We start from the raw sequence: 17,858 nt of genomic DNA on the forward strand, positions 1-17,858 counted from the left end.
TTTAGCACTTGTCAAGCTTTTTTGGAGAATGTTTTGGTCAGACTGACAAGATAATTTGTGACTGAGGCTCCAAGCTAGAGAAGTGTTTAAGGCTATAATGATTTATTATCATCACAGAATAACAAAATTTACAAAGCGTTTCATCAGAATTTTTGAAGTAAGTTTGCCACCGTGGTAGAAGCATGCAGGAAAGGAGGGGGGGAGGGCCTAATCTTCATACACAAATGCCATTGTGACTTATTTATAATTATTACAATATTGCATTTATTTTAGAGTATTACTTGACAGACTTGCAGCATGGTCAGAGGAGAAGAGGTGAGAGAACTGAAACAACTGAGAAGGTAAAACACTTTTCCCCCCTTAAATTAATACTCTATGCAGCTGAAATTTTAAAAATATGTATGCTTCACACTATCGATAATGTATACATGGCTGCATTAAATCAGAAATGCTGACATTTTGGCAAGGGGCATAGAGAAAGTAGCTGCACTGTCTGTGTAAACTTTGTGGGTTTGCCATTCAAAGATACAAACAAACTATTTTCTTAAAGGGTAAAATAAGTGATATTGCTGAGTGACAGCACATTAACATACTGACATTTGCAGACTTTTGGAGCATTACCATAAAAAGAAATAATGCAGCATCACTAATTTTGACTTCATCTTTATTCCTTCCTAGGCAAGTTAATGATGCCAGACTTTCTGAGAGAAAATGTCTGACTTTGAATGCAAGACATTTCCACTTATTTTCCATGTTTCTATAATTTACTTATTATGTAATTAAATACCTAAAAACCTGAGGCACTGGTTAGTTTAGACAGAGTTGTGACAGTTATTTGACTTCAGAGGCTGGGAATAGAAGCTATTTCTCCAGTGCCCTAAAGTGATTTTGTTGCTGTTGTTTTGTTTGACTATCAAATACATACCTTTCCAGAGAATTTTTTTAAGAGACAGTCATGGCTCATCAAGAGATGAGATGAAGAGTAAACACTTTTGGCAACAATAGTATAGCTTTTAATAATAACAGTGATAATATTGTGCATTCACAGAGGGCCTTTCGTCTCCAAGGGTCACCAAGTGGTGGTTGTACGGTGATCTTTAATTATTACATACGTTTATAAGTCCCCCAGCACTGTGTCTTTAGCACATTTAGCACAGTGTTCTAACATTAGGCAACTTCCTTGCTGGCACAGAGACTGACCCCTTGTGTTCCAGGAGGTTTTTTGCAGAGGAGTGTACAGGCACTTGCACAGTCAGCTGGAATGTAAAGATCTGTGTCTCCTGTCTCCTACAAGTGCGTGCCAGGTTCAGGCTCTGATAGATTTCTGGCGAGAGTCAGTAAGGCCCCACCACATAGAATTTCTATTTATTTAATCTCTATATAGGCGTTTCTAAAGCACTCTTCCCAGGACTATCAGAACATGTCACAAGAATTAAAGGTACATCTTGAATTAAAGGTATGTCACTGACACCTAGAATGCCCTGCCTTGCGGTGAGACTTTCCATGGGGACTCCATAGCTTAAGACAGAATGCTAAGACTGTGGTGGGAGCCAAAGGGAGAAGGAGTAACTTGAGGTAGCTGGGTCCCACACATAGGATAGTAACCAATACTTTGAATTTTACCTGGGACTGGGTAAGCACTCATTTTCTGCCATGCACATCCCACTGCCTGCGAGTATCAGTTTCTTGACAGGAGTCTGCTTGAGAGAGCCTGTTTTCATCCAGTCTTCACTTCCACCAAACCCTGGGAAAGTGGGGAGGCTGTGTCCAGGCTCATTGAAAAGGAAATAGATCACTGAGGTCTGTCAGACACACAGATGATACTGCTGACTGGAGCATCTAATGACCTCTCCTGGAGGCTTCACACACATGTTGAACAAAGGGGGTGGGGAGCTTGTGTTCTATGACACTTCACACTAGAGGAGGAGGAAATTGCCATCATCAGGAGTTTCTTGGAACAGAACTTTGCTCTTGTAAAACAATCTTACTCATTTCTTCCCTGTCCCATTCAAATTCAGCTGCACTTTCTGATTAATGAAATGAAGGCAGCTGATAGATCTAAAAATATTAGCAGGGCTGCTTGGCCTCTGTCCATTGCCATGAGGAGATAATCAATTCCTTTCCCCCAGATCAATGTGTGCTATGGCTGTAGCTGGAGCTTAGGCTCTAAAGCACCGGAGACAGTAATGTAGTGCTGGAGTTAGCCTTGAACCCCTGCCCAATGATTTTCCCTAGAAAGAGGAGCTTACAGACTGGGCTGTAGTTGGTGAGGTTATTAGTGTTAAATTATGTGTGTGTGTGTGTGTGGGGGGGGGGGGGTTGTTAGGGGCCAGACCATCTCATGTGTAACTTCAGCTGGCATTTTAAGACCTCCCTCAAGGACTGCAATGATCCCTGTCTACAAAGGTCTAGTTGCCTGCTGACTTTTAACTGCCCTAAATGGCATGGACCAAACTCACAGGTAATTGTAGAGGCTTTTCCCAGTCCCATTGGCAGGGTCGGCCCACAACATTTTGGCACCTGAGGTGGGGAGCTCAAATGACGCCCCTATGCCCCCTCGCTTAGGCCAAAACTTTGAAAGGTCTCAATTCTGCCTTCTTCCTGTTCTACTCCTCTCATGGTACTGCTCTGCTACCTACCCCAATAAAGGAGAACTAACAACTTAAAATGCCTTGTTCAAAAATTTTAAGTAATGCTTAACTTTCAAATGCTTGAACAGCAAATGTAACTTTTCTTGTCTGCATAGTAAACACTGGCATTTTTATCTGTTTGAATAATCAAAGTGGTGCTTTCCGTGCCTTCTTGGTTGCAAAGATTTGAACTGCTTCCTGAAGGTCCACAGTCTGGGCCAGTTCATCAGTGGCATAGCCAGGTTCTAACAGCAGGGGGAGCGAACACATAAAAAAAGGCGCCACCTGCCGCGAAGCAGCCAAGAAAAAAAAACAAAAAAAACAAAAAACCCAAGTCTTGCTGCCGAAGACTGAAGGACCCGCTGCCGAATTGCTGGCAAAGACCCAGAGCAACTGAAGAACCTGCCACTGAAATGCCGCCGAAGACCCGGACGTGCCGCCCCTGCTGGGAAGCGCCCCCACGTGAGTGTAAAAATTAAAAAGGCACCACTTTTGGGGAATGTTCTCAGAGGGAGCAGCCGCTCCCCCGATCCCTTACTAGCTATGCTACTGCAGCTCATGCTCTATTGAGATGGTTGCAAGGCCGACCAGCCTCTCCTGTGTCATGGTGGAGCGTAGATGTGTTTTTATTAACTTCAGCTTGGAGAAGCTGCGTTCTCCACTGGCAACTGTTACAGGAAGTGTTAGAAGTGCGCAGAGCAGCAAAAGCATTTGGAAAGAGGGTGGTCATCTTATTTGTGCACATATATTCCAGAACAGCCTTTGGAGTTGATCCTGCTGAAATGTATCTTGAAAGGGCTTTCAGTTCATTGCCTAAATCACTCACATCAATATCGCGCATGTCATCATGTGTCAACACTGTCTCTAGTGCCCTGCATTGCTGGTGTTGGTCTTCTTCAGGTATAGTGAGGAGTTTTGGAATATCATACATCCCCCCCAAATATACTGCTGTGTTCCTTTCACTCATGACTGCTGTTCTTTGCCAGCTACAGTGACTCTCAACACTCAATTGAAGGGGACAAATAAGCAGGCTGGTAGCATGGCCTGAATGAGGGAAGATGTCAGCGTCTTAAGGGCCTAACTGGCTCCTACTACTTCAGTTGACTGCCTGTTCTCCTCAAGTGGGTTCAGGAAACAGGAAGCTCCCTGAGAAGTTGGTGTTTATCAGTCCAGTCTCCTTGTGGTTCTAGAGAGGTACATAAGGGGCTCCTCCTCCTCTCTCTCCCTGCAGCTCCTGCTGCTTTCTGTTATTCCCTCTCACCTTTTCTCCTGCCTGCCTGTTATGTCTATTGTACCGTCCTTCCTCCAGCACAGCATTCCACCATCTCTGTGCATCTAGAGCAGAAAGAATACATATGCACCAGCAGCAGACACAATTTTCTACACTCTGGGTCCTAGTGGTGCCCTCCCCCCAATCTGGCACCTGAGGCGGCTGCATCAATTTGCCTCATGATAAGGCCAGCGCTGCCCATTGGAGCACTACTTGTGACAATGCATAAAGACTGTGCAGTAGCTCAGCGACTGCAATTGAGCACCACAGAGAGACCATCCTGAATCCTTTTACATTTCCATCCATTTGAAATTTTGGGGTGATATAATATTTCAAGCAACTATTAAATGCTTAACACATCTACTGTATGCACCTCCCTTATCAAAATATTAATAACATACTTTTAAACCCCAGATGTCCTTTTCATAGAATCATAGAATATCAGGGTTGGAAGGGACCTCAGGAGGTCATGTAGTCCAACCCCCTGCTCAGAGCAGGACCAATCCCCAGACAGATTTTTGCTCCAGATCCCTAAATGGCCCCCTCAAGGATTGAACTCACAACTCTGGGTTTAGTAGGCCAATGCTCAAACCGCTGAGCTATCCCTCCCCCCCTCAAAAATATTTTTCAAAATATACTTATGTTTGTACAGCTATATGTATACTTAACACTAAGTAAATTGTCCAGTGTTGTACTTGGTGTTTGGTTAAGATACAATCATTGTGAGTAAATACAACCTTCATAAATGTCTTGATCTGTTTTTCTCACTGCGGTTTTATTGATGCCTTTTCCTGGGATCCTACATATCCACTTGGTTTAATACTATGTATCTTATGATGAATGAAAACTCCTCCTTTGTTTAAGCAACTTATTTATCTGTTCAAAATCTTGGTGCATTCGATACTGCATATGTAAATTTGACAAAAACACAAAGGTAGGTAGAAATAAACAGACTGCTCCTTAGGGGGTTCCCAGGAACTGTAAGATATGTTGCACACTTAAGACTGATCCAATCACACTTGGATTAGCTGGAGAATTGCTGTGTGGTTAACTAACTTGCAGGGTGATATGGGGAAGCAGTCTCTCAGAGCGTAATTAAATGATAAGTTCACATTCAAGGGACAATTGTAAGTTACTGAGACTGTCATATACAATGCCAAAAATAGGCTGTCTCATGATGAATACCCTTATTAACAGCTACACTGCTCTGTGTTCATAGGATATGGCTGGGGAATTTGGCAGGATGTAGTCCTGTTTGTTGAAGATCTCCCTGTAGATTTTATAAAGGATTCATATAAAAGACCACTACATCTGAAAAGCAAACAGACCATATAGTTGTAGCCCATGTTAGTGTGACTGTTAATGATGTGTTAATGACTAAATTTGATCTCCAATCTTCCACTTCATTTGATGTAATCAAAGCCCCTTTTCTCAAAATGCATTGATAAAGACTTTGCTAATGTGAGAGAAACCTGTGTGGCTAACCAGTTATTTTCCTGTGTATCAAACTACTTACTATGGAAGCAGTGTTTGTTTCAGAAAACTTGCACCTCCAGCATTTTGTTATGGCTTTTGAAGTTGGGTCTGTGGGGGATGGTTCATTGGCTTTCATTTATATTGTATCTGTTATCGTCCCCAATTTGTACTCCGTCAATAAAAAAAAAAGTGCCTATCCTTTATTCCAGTCATTCCGTGACACAGTTTAAAAATATGGCTATAAAAACTAGATACTCCAGTAAACTACCTAGAACATATTTAATATCTCCAATCCTCCCAGTCTCTCACAACAAGAGGAAACCAGTTTTGCAATGGGCCCTGAAAGTGCATAAATATAGGATGATTTCTGACTGGAGCAAATGAGTACCTCTGCCAGCTGCCACTCCTCTTTGGTATAGCATGGGCGCCAACTCCACACTGATCTCAGTTGTGGCAGTATGGCTAGAGGAGAGAGACATGGGCCTTTAGAGAAGTAGGCCACATGCCATCTAGAAATTTATAGGTCAAAACTAACATCATAAGTTCCATAAGGCGTGTAACATTGGTGTAATGTGCTCATGGCAAGATGTAATAAACTAGCTACTAAATAGTGCCCTAGTTTCAATTTCTGGATAGATTTAAAACGTCGCCCTATGTAGAGCGCATTGCAACCTTGTTTATTTAAATTAATTAATCTTTATTTATTTAAATAAAACCAATGTAGACTTTTTAAGCATTCTAAATGAATCTGGTTTTACGGTAAAGAAAGGTATATCAGTTTTCAGCAGACAGAAAGGCTTTAGGGGAGTATAGGTAAGCATATACAAAAGGCCTCATCCTCATCAATGGAAGAACTCTTCTTGACTTCAGTGATCTTTGGATCAGACCTACAGACATCAAAGACATGAAGGAAAGAACAGTCTCATTTCCTTTAGAAATCCCAGTCATGTAATCAGTCACTGGGATTTCTGCAGATCCTTGTTTAATTAGATATTGGTTGTAGGGAAAGAGAAGCAATTGGGTACAGAGTATATTTTGAAAGAAAACTCACATGACTCCTGAACAGATTCTGGGGGTGAAATCTTTGCCCCACTGAAGTTAATGAGAGGTTTGCCATCAACATCATGCAGGATATGAGCCACAGCAAACTGGGAACAGGACGGTTCTCACGTGACTTTGTGGTCTTCACCAATGAAGGTCTCTCATGCACAGTGTGGTTCATGTTTCCATGCATCTCACGATCTGATTTTACTCACAGCAGTTTTACAGTGGTGTCTCTTCATTGACTTCAGTGGAGAGATCCCTGATATTACACCAGTGTAAGTGAGAGGAGAATCAGGTCCCAGGTCTGAGTAGAAGTGAAATCTTGCATTTCAGAGTCAATTTTACTATTCTTACTGTCTGTAAACCAGCAACAGTTGAGGGTAGTGCCAACCTGAAGAGATGGGAAAGACACACAACTTTAAGGTTAGAAAATTTTTGTTTCCTGGAACTATACTCAAATGTTTTACTGTATTTCCTTGGCAGAAAGGAGAGAGTCCACTTAAAGACAAAGGAAAATATATAGGCTGGCTGTGTCCTTGAGTCATAAAAAGGAAAATTCTTAGGTCAGTAATACCTGTGTTTGGGTTGAGAGGGGAGAGTGGCAAGGTGAGGAGAATGGCTGAGCAAACTTGTCTTGGGGAAGGAGATAATACTATCATCTTGCCTCCAATTTGAATGTGAAAGGGTATATTGGGAGGAGACGGTAAAGCTATAGCTGGGACCTAGATGGGCAAATAAAAATGGGGACGGGAGTGAATGGAAGTGTGGAAGAAACAGTAGGAATAGACTGTCTTGTTTTTTCAGCAGTTTTTTTTTTACCACAACTTGAGTGAACCCAGACTACGCAATACCTATGATACCAGCCAGAGCCCAGATTCTGAAACCATTCTGTCCATTGTACCAGGTTGCACCTTAAATAAGCCCAAAATCTACCTAATGCTCAATGTAACAGTCCAAAATTTGCATTGATTCTGATCTGACTGACATTGATGAAACTCCATTAATGTCAATGGAATTGCTCCCAATTTATCCTGGTGTCAGTGAGATCAGCATCAGGCCCTATGAGTATAGTGTCGAGCTGGACAACTAGTAAAAATAAAGCAAAACAAAGAAATCCCTTTGAACATAAGAATGGCCGTACTGGGTCAGACCAAAAATCCATCTAGCCCAGTATCCTGTCTACCGACAGTGGCCAATGCCAGGTGCCCCAGAGGGAGTGGACCTAACAGGCAATGATCAAGTGATCTCTCTCCTGCCATCCATCTCCATCCTCTGACAAACAGAGGCTAGGGACACCATTCCTTACCCATCCTGGCTAATAGCCATTAATGGACTTAACCACCATGAATTTATCCAGTTCCCTTTTAAATGCTGTTATAGACCTAGCTTTCACAACCTCCTCAGGTAAGGAGTTCCACTAGTTGACTGTGCACTGCGTGAAGAACTTCCTTGTATTTGTTTTAAACCTGCTGCCTATTAAGGATTATTCATGAATCCTGAAATTTTACTACAGATGTTTATTTGTCCAAAAATTAGCATTATAAAATTAGTCTCATTGACGTCAATGACTGTAACTGCAGAGAGAAATATAGAATAGGTCTTGCCTATGCTAGAAAAGTGAGTCTCCATATTATAGCAACTGTCACCAGTAGTAGCAGCTATGTAGACACTAGTGTACAGAGACTCAGGAGGTTTTACCACCATGCCGTGAAAACTTGCTCTGAGAATAACAGATAACAGACTTCCCATGCTTACTTCGGGATGAATTAACATATCTCACAAGTGCTTAAAGATAGGCATGGGCGTCTTCCAAAGATTGGGATCGTACAGAGCAGTTTAAATTTTAAGCAGTAGCTTTATTTTAGAATTCCCTTATTTTACTTGGCCACGTTCTGCTTTGTGGTAGATGGGCGCCTCCTGAGTGTCAGCCCCATTGCGTTGGTTGGGTGTCTCAAAAGTGCTTATTTGTATTAATTTTACAGAAAGGAAGTGTGTGGGGTTGAGCCAGATGAACTGTTACAACTTTGCGTTTTCTCAGCTCCAGGTCAGAGGAATTTTATTATCATGCTGCATAATATTCTGTTGTGTCTGTAAGATTCTGCTGGTTGCTCTTCCTTTTGGTGTCACGGCTGCCTATTGTAAAACAGAGCATGTAGGTTTTGCAGAAGAGCTGCCATAAACATATTCTATTCTATTCTTCTGAATAGGTTCTGATACCATGCTTACTGCTGTGGTATCTGCACACCTTCCAGGAGCTCATTAAGCAGTGTGACTAACAGCTGCCATGGGTTTGTTCTCTCATCCTGTCCCCAGAGTGTGTGCTGAAGTATTTTGTTTTGGTAGATTATTTTTTAAAATGTACACGGTGCTTTGTGATTGTGTAGAGAAGGTAATGTCAAAGAAATGGACATTGCATTGGCCATGAAAGGTGGTAAGCTATGTGATGTTCCTTAGTTCTTGGCGAAGTTCATTCCACAGTAGCAGACCTGCCCCTGAAAACAATTCTGTCTCCTGCATGAATGAGCTTTACCCGTACCGTAGACAGTTTCATTGCTGGAGTAGCAGACTTGTTTATCATGGCCCTCATCCTAGAGTTTTTAGATATCATTGGACCAGGTCAATGAGTGCCTTGAACATCAAGAATGAGACTTTGAACTTCATATGATAGTCTGTGGGAAGCCAGTGTAGAGAGAGTGCGGTCCAGCTTTACAACTCCTCACAAGTAAAATGTTACCAAGAGGAAGAAGATTGGGGGGTGGGGGGTAAAGGGAGAGCTATCTGGGTGTAGTAAGCATAGTCCAGAACAGTGCTCCCGTCAAACCGCTGCATGTCTGTTACACAGACCAATGCTTCTACTGAATCCAAATTCTATACACAGCCCATGATGCCAGACAGAACTTCAAGTGAGCCCAGATTCTGTGTCCTTGCTCATAATACCAGAGAATGCAGAAAGTGAAGATGAACATTGTTTTCTGTTTAAACTGCAGGAGGAATTCAGGTAGGCAGAATATAGTAACCCTAACTAGAGTTTGGCTAATGGTTTGGGATTAATATCCCCAAAAGGGTCCATGGGAATGTTAATAACTTTGTCAGTATAGTTATGATAATTCTCTTGGTTTTCCATCTTATCTGAAAAATAGTCCCACCAGCGCAAACAGCAGGGCATTTGTTGAGTGCTGACTGGCTCCCAGGATCGTGTGTCCTCTACTGATTCATCAACCCCACTTGCTGCAGCAACCTAAGGCCCAGATTCTGCAAACTCCCCCAACCCCCTGCACTCATGTGGAGCCCCACTGAATCAATCTGTAAGATTTTGGGGGTGGGGAGGAGTGTCTAAGCTTAATTTGTTTGGGATCTCCTCTCCCAGCCTAATTCTGCTTAGCTTGTGAGAACATGACAAGGTCAGAGTGCCAAGTGCTATGGATGTAGTAATTTTCTAAGGATCAGAGCATTTACAGGGCAATGGCTTATCTTTGTTATTTTAAAGATCTCTGATATCAATCTTGTTGTTGTTGGTATTGGGTCAGTCTGAGGATGTTCAGTCATGCTTTGTAGCAACCCAGCCCCTAGCCATTAACCAACCCTACTGAGGGGTCACTGCTTCTGTCCTGCACAGGCAATAGTTAAAAGAATGTTGTGACTGTTGCACCTACCTCTGTGTTTTACCTGAAGATAAAGAAGCCTCTCATAGGTTGGACTTGTGACTAAAGAGCTGGAACTACTCTATTCTGCAAGATCCAATCGTGGGGAAAGTGTGAGGAAAAATATGTATGATTGTTGGCTGAGTTTTTCAATAGAAACTCAAGGAGTTAGGAACCTAATTGCATTGAAATTCAGCTCTGGTGGAGCTAGGCTGATGTGTGTGCAATGAACTTGTTTCTATATTTTTCTTGAAAATTTATTAAAGCGTGGGGGAGGAGGGAAGGGGTATAAAATGTTTGCAAAAGGTTTTTACACTGTGATTGATGTGACATGATTGCCAGATTCTGGGTTTTTGTCTGCCTCTCAAGATCTTGAGTATCCTATTTGTTAGTTAGATAAAGAACTTACTAATTTTTTTTTATTTGTTCAAAACAATCTATTGCAACATAATTCCATTGCCTCATCGTGGAAGGGTGATGAGGAATTGAATACTTGATTAAAACCCCCAAACAAATAAGTTTTTTTCCCTTTACAACAGACTTTCTATTTTGAGCATGCTCAATTGCAATAAATTGGATTGTCATCGTTCACTGGGACACACAGTACATGTCGGTTTTGCAAGCCAGCAGGAAGTTATTAATCTATCACTTACTACTAAGATGACAGTGATATTTAGATTCAGAACTCAACAGGAATGTGCATCACAATTGGATGCCGCTGGATAACAGTCCCAGAAGCTCCTCTGTGATATGTGATAGATCTATAAGACAATTGTTTCAGGGCACTTTCCTGTATATTGTAAATATGATGCATGATGACGTGACCAATTATAGCAGGCTAATGTTCAAACAGCATGTCACAACCTGTGTATCAATGTATTAGATCTCTTCTCTCAGCAAACAAATGACACTGAAAGCAAGAGCAACTGCAGAGTCATTGGCTTAATAGAAGGTCAAAATATTTTTAATGACTTCTGTATTACTACATTATTACATCATTATTTAAACCAGTAAAGGAAATTTGGTGTTAACCCTTTCAATCTATTTATCTTTTCATGGTGGCATTCTGCACTGCATACAAAGGTCAAGACCTACTCCATGGTTGAAAGTTGGCTTCTGCCAGAATAAAGCTTGGCACAGTGGTGGAAAATTCACCAAGGGAGGTGGTTGTGGCAGTGTGAAGTGACTGCAAACTCCTTTTGGGAGAGGGCTGTATGGCGTTATCACCGCTTCAAAAATGGGTAGCCTGGCCAAGCTGGGAAGAGGCCATACAAAACCTGGTTTGATGGGGAGTATACCAATCTAGTGCCTCCATGGTGGAAAACCCAGGGGAGGTCTGTAGCAAAAATGCTGCCCCACATCTCTCAAGATGAATGTTCCTGGGGCAGAAAGAGCCTCTTTGGTACAGGAAGTTGTCTCTTCCCTTCTTGCACTAGTTGTAGTGAAACATGCCCAGGAGTTGATTTGTCAAGTTGCTCTATTTAGGGCCCTGCCCTGTGAGGCACTGAAATCAATGAGGATAGCACCTGGCAGGATGGGCTGTTGTGTGTATGTTTTTCATTCACTAGATATCAGGAATTGGTGGTTTTCTGCTTACACAGGTGAACTCTGTGTCATGCTTACCTGTTTGCATTCAATTATTTTTCTGCTGAGAGCATATTGCAAGTCGTCTAGTTTTGCTTCGTTTGATATAGTTGTTGTAGACAATGGAATAGCTCTGTGCTCCAAAGAAAAATCTTTGTATGTGCAACCTCGTCCCCGTCGAGTTTCTTAGTCCATATCTGTTTGGGCATACAATCAGATGCACTGTGCAGAGCCAGCGTTTCAGCAATGTGACTCTAATGAGACAAACCTTCCACTTTAGAATACTTTTGGGTCACTGTGGTCATTCCGAGTACTTTATGGAGGATTTGTGAGCCTATGGTTCTGTTGTATGAGCAGAAACTGTTATAAGGTAACATATAAGTTGAGAGGTAACCTTTCAGCAGAATGGTTTGAGTTAAAATAAAGGGATTGAAAAAGAGTACAATGACCAAAAAAATCTATAAAAATGCAATTGCGCTAATATAATTTTATCACTTATTTAAAAATTTAGTCGACCCAAAAGACTACCAAGTGTGAAATTAAGGAACAGCTCCTCTACTTTTATGGAAATCACTCTTCTTCACTTGTCTAATAGCCTGATTTTGTCAGATCATTTATTTCCATGGTTTTAAAATGAGCTTGACAGACAGAATTTTATAACACCACTTTACTGCAAATAAGAACATCATTTTCGCTTATTAAAACTGAAGCTTAGAGAAAGCATTAAAATTAGCAGTTCACTCTGCTTTAACCTTTTGAATACTACTGTGACTTTACACTCTGGACTATGCTTAAGGAAAGAGTAGGGTTCAGAAGTAGGTGGTAGAGAGTTCTTAAAGGGCATTTGAGTGAGAATCAGCCTGAACTATTTGCTGGACTTTGCTCACACTTGCTTTTGACAATTCTTTATATACCAATGTTTCAAATCTCACCCACAAATGAATTCTTGCCAAAGTGACTTCTGGCCGGAGAACATAGTGTTATGGAGTTAGGGTGTTATACCAAACATGATCTGAGATAACAGGCATATTGCCACACACCACAAATAGTGTAAAATGGGGCTTATTTTCCTAACTGATGTATTAGTTTCCTTTTTGAGCAGTAAAATTTGTGACTAGTTTTGGAGGTCACTCACAGATAATAGATACCTAGTGCTGGCTCTAACTCAAACACTGTGGGATGGTGGTTGGAGAGTCGAATGTCTTCTCCATAAGTACAGCTGGACCATATCTGCATTGGTGGAATCAGAAGTGACAGTTTAAATGAAGTTTTCCCATGCACGTTCATGCTGCCTTGTTTTATTTTATTATTTTGCTATTAGTTATATGCCCAGAGTGGCTCAGTAGCATACATATTCAGTCAAGTCCTGCTCTTATGTTTTGTTATTTTTAAACCTAAGTTCACTACAGAAATAGGAGTACAAGGTCACACACTGTTTCAGGCCGATCTTTCTTAGCTAAGTCATCACTATATCCACCGTGGTTTTCTGTTGTAACCTATCTAGTTAATGCTGATGATAATTATTACTTTCCTCAATTTGTATGATGTAATTTGTAGACAATGAGCCAGATCCACACCAGGATCTGCACTGGCACCAGGTCCAAGGACCTGTCTCAGGCCATTCACCCAATGTGGAGGTTGCAGAGATATAAGGCACCCAGAATCTTTCCTCTTCCCGTTAGGACAACACTAAAATTTTTGGGGCAGGAGGTGGGCTAGCAAGAGAGGAATGTGGCCAGTGGATGTGCTGGATTTGTGTATGCCCTCATCAGCCTCCATGGCCATGCTCTAAAGGAACCCCAGGCAGAGCAGCAGATGAAACACACTCTTCCCCTCACCCGGGGTGGGATTTTGCTAAATGCAGAATTAGTGAAGCTGGAACAGAAAAGTGCAGTTTGCACCTGATTTCAATACCTCTTTCTCTCTCTCTCTCAATGGGACATACAGGAACCACACTGGCAGGGCCAGGTTATTAAAAGGTGTGGAGAAGAGAGTTAAAAGGAGAAGGCCTACTTACTTTGGCACTGACCAGGAAGGAGAGCAGAGCTCTGTTTCTCCCTCGGTGAGGGAAGCCTGGTTTCAGCCTAGAGTCTGAGACAGCATGCTGGCTGGACAAGACTCTGGGTGTGTGGGGTGACAGGACCTGCTGACACAAACCAAAGGAGTGGAGTTGGAAGGCAGGCCCTGAGTAGAAGGATGGGGTCTTGTCAAAGCCTCATCGTATCATCCTGTTTTGAGTTCTTATCTGGCTTTAGTTTATGGACTTTAACACTCTGAAGGAGTAGGGACTCAAATGGAGGGCTAAAGCATGTCTGAGTTGGACCCTGCAAGAGGGGGACTGTCAGAGACCCTGCATCAGGGTGAGTAGTGCTGTGTTGAACCACAAGGGGGCAACACAGAAGCTGTGATGGGGTACTGCTATGTGCCAAAAATGCTGAGAGTCTGAATCACAAGGAACAGCTTTGTGTAACAGCCTATTGACCTTTTTCACAGCTAATTCCATCTTGCCAATACTCTATGGGAATGCTGGGGAGGAGGTATGGTGGTCACACTCCTGTTTGCCTGCAAATTCATTTAATTCTTCTGAGGCCACCGGGGTCTGTTGTCAATGGATACAGTTTCTGGAATGCCATATCTCACAAAGTGGGCCTTCAGTTTGCCAATCACTAACTTGCTTCTTGTATCAGGCAGGACACTGACCTCTCAAATTTGAATCGTAGTCCACTGCTCTATGCATGTGACTACATTGCATCTAACCTAACTCCCTGTGGTGCCTGTTTTCCTGGTGTCTTGCCAATAACACTCCCTCTAATGAACATGGGCCCTATGATTCCAGTTCCACTGATCGTGATAGAGTCAAAGGTGTTTTGGACATGCTCAGGTTTATAATGAAGTGAGAGCCTACAGATAGTTCACAAGCCTGTTCACCAACATTCATTGAAGGTCTACATGTAGTCTGAGTTCTAATCACTGTAGCTTTGTGGTGTGATTAAGCCATCATTCCTTGCCTTTAGGGATCAATCCTCTGGACTAGAGATTGCGAATCAAATTGCCACTATGCCCTGAAGTCTGCGAATCAAATGAACAAGTTTATTGCACTGAGGCTCCAGATTTTAATTGTACTAGAGTCTAAAAAAATGGCCAGAGAACTTTTTACTGTGATAGGGAATTAATCTCCCATTACTTCCAAATGATGAGTTGCACACCAGACGGTACAAAAAAGAAAGCAAGAAGTGGCTGTAGCATTGGAAAAGGTACAGCCCTGCATTGTCTTCACAAATGAAAGAAAACAGAGCTGTATAATTTTCAAACAGCAGTCCCAAATTCAAATTAAGTTTGATGATGTAGGAAAATCTAACATTCTAAGTCTAACATGCATCTCCAAACTTTAGTACTAGATAAGGAAAACAAGTTTCTGTGAAATCCCCTGGCTGCAGGTATGGAAATCAATAAACTTTTAAATGATCATTTCCCAACACGGGATCTTCTTAGAAAGGCCTTCAGATAAGGTAAAAATATCTTATTGTGAGCTACAGCTGTAATAGCCAATTAGCCATCCAGTCGTCTAGTGTGCCATAGAGATATCATCAATTCAGGATGAATATGTTCTGCAGCTATTCAATAACACACCAAAGAAATATAACAGCTGTAGGAACAAGTGGCGATGAAATGGTGATAGAATAGGCTAGTAAATGCAGGGAGGTTTTTCATCATATGACAACATCTTGCAAAAAATGCAGAGCAAGAATCACAAAAAATGAAACACTGTAACTCATAATTCCTTCTTGAAGTGACTGGAAATCTATACGTTTTTAGTCTCAAAAGGAGGATTCTGATATTTTTGAACTTCCCCTCCAATGGAACACACATACATTAGTTAAGATTTTTAAGTTTAACGTAGAGCTCAGCAGGAACCTTTTTTGGAAATCAGGCCTACTGGAAGGAACCGTATTTTGATATTTTCCACTTATATCAGCGGGAAGAAGAAACATTTGGGTGTGCCAATAGTGTAATTGATGGAGATGGAGATGTATAAAAAATACATGATTTGCACATGGAAACACAAGTTTATGAACACAAATATGGGGTTTTGAACACTCAGAGGATGAAAGCAAAATTTTGCAGGTGCATCTATTGTATCTTAAAAAATATTTTTTTCCCAAATGACACCTAGAAAGTCACTTGCAGGTGAAAACTGCTAGAATATCAGAAAGCAAAGAGATGGATTATTGGGCTCAGAAAATCAAAACATTATACTGCAGCTAAAGAATGAAGAGGGAGGTGAATTTGACTGAGATTTTATGTAAATCCAGTCCAGGTAGTCCACACCAGAGTTTGATTTACAACTGTAATGGACTGTGAGAGTGAGCAGAGTGCAGATAGTAAGCAGAAGAGCAGTTGCTGGTGGACTGCTAACCAAATCAAAAGATGGGCATTCCACCATCTCTTTGGTGGGTTTTCTATTGGTCCAGCAATATTTGTTGTCGAGGAACAGCAGAATTCAATTATCTAGGGCTCTAGATTTGTGAATTCATGACAACTACCAAAGCACAAGTAGTGTGCTGGATCCTACAGGTACTTCCTACTTGACAGCACCAGGAGTCGGAGCAACTTGTATTCCAGTGCTCAGCAGCTAACAGCACTCAAGTTACTGAGTTTCCCAGTTTATTTAATGTCATTGGCTTGCTCAAAAATCTAGTTAATTTCATGGAGGTAATATGTTTCAATCTGTAATACAGTCCATCTCATAGACAAATCCATTTCTATATCAGATGGAAGTAATGTAAGAATTTGTATGTCTGAAACAACTCAGCATGAAGGAACAAGTCACCTGCCATCCTTCCTAAGGTATTTCCCTTCGCTGTGGCACCAAAATAAAAATATCCAGTGGTGATATGAATTAGTATTGAGATGTCCCACCGCACCAGACCTATTAAGCAAGAATGCCATTTTTCAACAATAGTGGACTATATTATTGTGGTTCTTAATGGGGCAGCAAGCTCAATCTAAAATCAGGATACCAATAACTGGTGTTGCTCTCCACTGTTTGCTATATCACACAACCTTCTCCGCTCCTGTTAGTTTCTGAGGTTATAAAACATCTTGGGTGAAATCCTGCCCCATTGAAGTTATGGGGATTTTGCCACTGACTTCACGGGAGCCAGAATTTTATCCCGAACATTACCTTATCATTTGCCACCAGAGTTTTTCAAGATCCTAGTTGACAAATATAAATCCCCTTCTATGGCTCCACCCAGGTAGGAAATGACAAGCCCCTTAAGCTACATTGTATGAACAGGAACTGGCCCTTCATTGTAAGAAATGTGAATTTTAGGTCACAAGTTGAGTGTGAGGGCCATAAATACAAATAGTACTAGAAATTGTGCACACACTTTTTTGCAACATTGGAAATTTCAGCTTCTTTGGGACTCTTCCTCCCCCAGTAAAATTAGCAGCAATTTCACCCCTGTTTTCCCTCTACTCCACCCCCACAAATGTTATTCAACCTATGAGAGGTTTGCCAAAAAAAAAGCTGCCTGGAGTGCATTCTTTGTAAAGTGCTCTACAACTTTGCAGACTTTGAAGCAGCTTATTTGAAACTGTAGAAAAATTTAAGAAAAAAATTAGGGGTCCAAGTTCTCAGCCAATGTAAATCAGAGTAGCTCCATTGATTTCAGTGGATCTCTGCTGATTTACACCAGCTGACTGCCTGGGCCTAGATCTCCCCAAGTGGTGTAAGGATATATATTTAAAGTAAACATTTATTTCATCACTCTGTTGGTGAGCACTTTTATGTACCATCTTCCTTATCGTTCCCCTGCATAGTTCAGTTGTTAACATTTTCTCCTTTCATGGTCTTTAAGATGTAAATAATCACCTGATTAAATATCTCTTGAGAAGATTATGCTATGGATACAGGACCGTCATTGCAGCCCTCATAATCAATGTTTCACTTGTTCATATGATATATGTACACCTGCGAGTTGTTGCCATTACCCTTGATTGCAGTGTGGGAGATTCTTAGTTTCAAACATAATCATGCAAAATCATTTTTTTAATAGTGTCTAGTTGCAAATGCAAAAGTAAAGAAATGCACCTACTGTAGATAAACAAAGCAGCATGGCTTTCATAAAAGAAACAAACAAACCAAAAAAACCCCTAACAACAGTTGTTGAGGCAGCTTTAACTCCTACATTCCTCTTATCACAAGCA

At 41.4% G+C, this 17,858-nt stretch overlaps 1 long non-coding RNA gene across 1 annotated transcript in view; it reads left to right on the plus strand.

Moving 5' to 3' along the window:
• Nucleotides 1-271: 271 nt before the first annotated feature.
• The window catches only part of LOC128849041 (uncharacterized), an 87,384-nt gene continuing 69,797 nt past the window's right edge, over nucleotides 272-17,858 (plus strand). Inside the window, exon 1 of the long non-coding RNA XR_008447153.1 lies at nucleotides 272-341. This is a non-coding gene — a long non-coding RNA (uncharacterized LOC128849041). The remainder of the gene's footprint in view (nucleotides 342-17,858) is intronic.

Source organism: Malaclemys terrapin, chromosome 14, assembly GCF_027887155.1.
Source record: "Malaclemys terrapin pileata isolate rMalTer1 chromosome 14, rMalTer1.hap1, whole genome shotgun sequence".
NCBI classification, from domain to species: Eukaryota; Metazoa; Chordata; order Testudines; family Emydidae; genus Malaclemys; species Malaclemys terrapin.